Consider the following 5,000-nt stretch of genomic DNA (forward strand, 5'->3'; position numbering starts at 1 on the left):
GTCAATCAACTAATATTCAACGCTGCGAGAGAGAAAATCGGCAACAATATTATCTTTTCCTGGGATGTGTGAAAATTCTAAATTCCATTCTTGCAGCATGAGACTCCACCTCATCAATCGTTGATTTTTATTTTTGTATCTGCTGATGAAGGTCAGGGGATTATGGTCTGTCAAGACCTTAATAGGTGTATCTGAGGAGGAGAGATAAACCTGAAAATGGTTAATAGCAAATACTAAAGCAAGAGTCTCTTTCTCCACAGTGGAATACCTACGTTGGGCGGAGGACAATTTTTTTGAAAAGAATGCGACAGGATGAGAAACTCCCTGCTCGTCATTCTGCAACAACACCGCTCCTACACCAACGTCACTTGCATCCGTGGCAAGAGAAAAAGGAAGGTCAAAATCAGGAGCTCTTAAGACAGGGAAATTAATTAATACTCTTTTTAAATTATCAAAAGCCCTTTGTGTTTCATCAGTCCAGACAAAAGCTACCTTCTTTCTTAAGAGATTAGTCAAAGGATCGGCGATGTCAGAAAAATTTCTAACAAACCTTCGGTAGTACCCACCCAACCCAAGGAATCTTCTGACATCCCTCCTGCACTTGGGGATTAACATTTTTTCAATACATTCGATATTTCCTTGCTTAGGAGCAACTTTACCATTACCAACCTCATGACCCAAATATACCACCTTCGCCTTTGCGAAATCGCTTTTCTTTAAATTAATTACCAAATTTGCCTTTTTCAACACCTCAAATAGTGCCCTAATACGTTTTAAATGGGTTTCCCAATCATCGCTATAAATAACAATATCATCAATATACACAACACATCCCTCTAAACCATAGACTAAAGTATTCATTAACCTCTGAAAGGTGGCAGCCGCGTTCTTCATACCAAACGGCATCACCTTACATTGAAATAGTCCCTGGGGTGTTACGAAAGCGGACAGGGCCCTTGCCCGCTTCGAAAGAGGAACCTGCCAATAACCTTTCAGCAAATCGAATTTACTAATGTACTTGGCCTTACCCATACGATCAATACAATCCTCAATTCGTGGTAATGGGTAACAATCAGACTTAGACACTTCATTCAATTTACGGTAATCAAAACATAACCTGAAATTACCGTCGGGTTTCTTTACCAATACAACAGGGGATGACCAAGGACTTTGACTAGGTTCAATTAGGTCATGTTTTAGCATATAATCAACTTCCTTCGCCACAACCTCATTTTTAAAGGGATTCAACCTGTAAGGCGCTCGTTTCACAGGAGTGGAATTACCTACGTCCACGTCATGTTCAAGGACATTAGTCCTTCCCGGTACATCCGAAAATAATTCATTATAATTAAATACCAATTTCTTTAAAGACTTTTGTTCTTCATTACTTAAATGAGAAACCATACCAGAAAAATGTTTCAAAGAATTCTTATTATCTGAACGCCATTCACTTCCATTAAAACAATTATCATCAATACTTTCACCCTCTGAAAAAGAAAAAAGTTTATCGTTCTCGGAAACTACAGCATTCCCTACGGTTGCCACGGGAGTGACTTTCTCCCGTTCTACATAAGCCTTCAACATATTTATGTGACAAAGCTGAAAAGGTTTCCTTCTCTCGGGAGTCTCTACTAAATAATTAACTTCACTAATTTTTTTCAGAATTTTCCAAGGACCTGAAAAAGATGCTTTCAATGGATTTCCAGGAATGGGTAACAAAACCAAAACTTTGTCGCCTACCGCAAAGTCACGTGCTTTAGACCTTCTGTCAAAAAAGTACTTCATTCTTTTATGGCTACACAATAAATTTTCACCTGCAAATTTCCAAGCCTTTGTTAACTTATCACCTAGATTAGACACATAATCTAATAAATTGATCTCAGGGACGTCTCCCTCCCAGGACTCTCGAACAACATCAAGAGGACCTCGAACACAATGGCCAAACACAAGGCTGAAAGGCGAAAAACCTAAAGACTGACTTGGGACAGAACGAAAAGCGAACAACAAATAAGGTAATTCCTTATCCCATTCAGAACCATTAATCAAACAATATTTCTTTACCATCGATTTCAGGGTTTGATGAAATCTCTCCAGAGCTCCCTGACTTTCTGGATGATATGGAGAAGAGGTCACATGTTTTATACTTAACTCTGCCATTTTATCTCTGAAATACTTGCTAACAAAATTAGAACCACAATCCGATTGAATAATTTTAGGCATCCCAAACCTGGTAAAAAAAGTCAATTAGTACATCTACAATTTTAACACTTTTTATCGTACGTAGTGGTATTGCCTCGGGATATCGAGACATCCTATCCATGATAGTCAAAATATATTCATTTCCACTACGAGTCCTTGGTAATGGTCCAACAATATCAATAATGACCTCCGTGAAAGGTTCGGAAACCACTGGAATAGGACATAGAGGCGCTTTTGGAATAAGCTGATTAGGTTTACCGACCTTCTGACAAACATCACAGCTATTGACAAACTTCTTTACGTCCGCCTTCAACTTCGGCCAATAATAATTCATTAACAACTTGCCAGAAGTCTTATGAATGCCAAAATGTCCGGCCAAACCACTTTCATGCGCCAATGATATCAACTCATTCCTGTAAACAAATGGAACCATTATCTGTTTCAAAATTTCATAATCAAAGTTATCAGCCTCCATAGGCCTAGTCAACCTATATAAAATATTATTAATTATTTTAAATTTGGGACCGGTTATATCAGTCACATCACCTGACTCAATAGGGAGATCCCGAAAATCCCTTTTCTGAGCTTTGATTAGCTCTTCAATAGTCCAATTCAGTTTGTCCTTCAAAATCCCAAGATCTACAACTACGCTATCACTACGTTCTAAACTACTTAAATCTAGATCAATTGTTGACTCTGCAGCGTCAACAATTCTAGCACTAGAACGAGTAACTGCTGCTACTTCACTATCAGGGTTTATCAGTATGGGACAAGTATTATTCTTCAGAGCAACATCATTCCCTATCACAACATCAACATTTTTAACCGGAAATTTATCAACGATGGCCAATTTCAAATTCCCTGCAAAGGAAGGGCAGATTAAATTAAAATTTTCCATAGCATACGATTTTACCGTATCGGGAAAACCAGCCAATAACACAAATTCCCCACTTTTTGGTACAAAATTGCAAGGTAATGCCTCCCTTAATATCAAAGATTGAGCTGCACCGGTATCACACAAAATACGCACACGTCTTTTCTCGGACGAATTGGCGAAAGAGACACTACCGAAGGACAAATATCTGTCAAAACAACCAGGTAGTCATTGATCAGCGGATGTTGTTGGGGTAGGTTCTCTCTCTCTCTCTTCCACACCCATGACTGGCCTAACATTAGCATTTTGCGAGTTTCTAAATGCATAACACATGCTCTTTACGCGCCCCTTCTTATTGCAAAAGAAGCACGTCAATGTTTTCAATTTCTCGGGATTATATATCTTAGGTCTATTATTCCTGTTAGGAGAAAAATTAATATTAGTATTGGCATTGCCCTGATCATTACCTCTATAATTATTTCTAGTAAACATCCCTGCATTATTATTATTATTATTGTTAGAATTATTATTCCTACCTACTTTACCCCATCCAGACTTCACAACTTTTGTTACTCCCCCTAACTCACTCTTATGAGACAAATAATACTCATCACTAGCGATGGCTACCTCCTGAATGGTCTCTAGTTTTAACTCTTCGAGGTGAACCTTCAGTTTGTCCGGAACACACCTCTTGAACTCCTCCACCAACATTAACTCCTTCAATTTCTCAAAATTTACCACTTCCTTGGACTTGAACCAATCACTAGCATATTGTTCCTTCGATCTTGCAAATTCGATAAAAGTTTGTTCCCTACTTTTTTCTAAGTTCCTGAAGCGTTGCCTATAGGCTTCAGGGACTAACTCATAGGCCTTCAAGACGATAGCCTTTACACACTCATAATCTGATGACAGATCCTCCTCCAGAGTTACATACACCCTCTGAGCTCTTCCAATCAATTTACTTTGTATAAGAGTGGTCCAATACTCTTGGGGCCACTCCAACCTTGCTGCAATCCTCTCAAATGATACAAAAAATTCTGCAATATTGTCTTCCTCAAATTTAGGCACAAATTTGAGAGCCTGCGCTAAATTAATAGCAGGCGTTACTGACCTATTTGGGGAAGGGGGAGAGGAAGAAGAGGAACCTGAGTTTTTCATGGCAATCTCATGCTGCCTCTCCTTTTCTCTTTCCTCCGCCTTAAACTTTTCTATATCAAACTCCATCTGCCTCAGAGCAATTTGCCTATCCAAAATTTCTACAGACAACAGTGCTTTATCAGGTTTCACTTGTTCCCCACCAGCCTTTACAGTTTTAACATATTCATAAATTTGCAATAGCAATACACCCTTTCTTATTGACACATCATATTCCAATTCAAAATGTTCTGCTACAATTTCCAAATCTTCCCTATTCAACTCTGCAAGCCTTTCTTGCCACCCCTCTCCGCTAAGGAGGTCTAGTACATTAACCATGATGACCACTATTATTCACACAATACTAAATCTACAAAAAGAAAAAAAAAAAACCACGAGGAGGTGAAAATATGCTGCCTGAAAAACAACCCCAAGAATTTACTTTGCACATACACCGGTGAATACTTAGGAACAAAAATATCCTGTCACGGTCGCCATTTTGTGATGGATCGCTTGACCACCACACAAAAACACTAAACTTTTCAAACAGTATTCACTTAAGTACCATACTAAGTCCACAAAAGGTAGAATAGTATACAATTTCAATAAGAGTGCAAAGTCAATTCAAGGGGACAAAGAAAATACCACAAAAATATACTTAATTTTAATACACAAGTTTCAGACAGAAATAACACCTGAACCTCAACAATACAGTAATTAATGATAAACACTCACTCTTAAACTCCCTGTAAAAGAAAACAATTACACAATTAAAGAAAGGTCATCAACACAA

This window comes from Palaemon carinicauda, chromosome 30, assembly GCF_036898095.1.
Source record: "Palaemon carinicauda isolate YSFRI2023 chromosome 30, ASM3689809v2, whole genome shotgun sequence".
Lineage (NCBI taxonomy): Eukaryota > Metazoa > Arthropoda > Malacostraca > Decapoda > Palaemonidae > Palaemon > Palaemon carinicauda.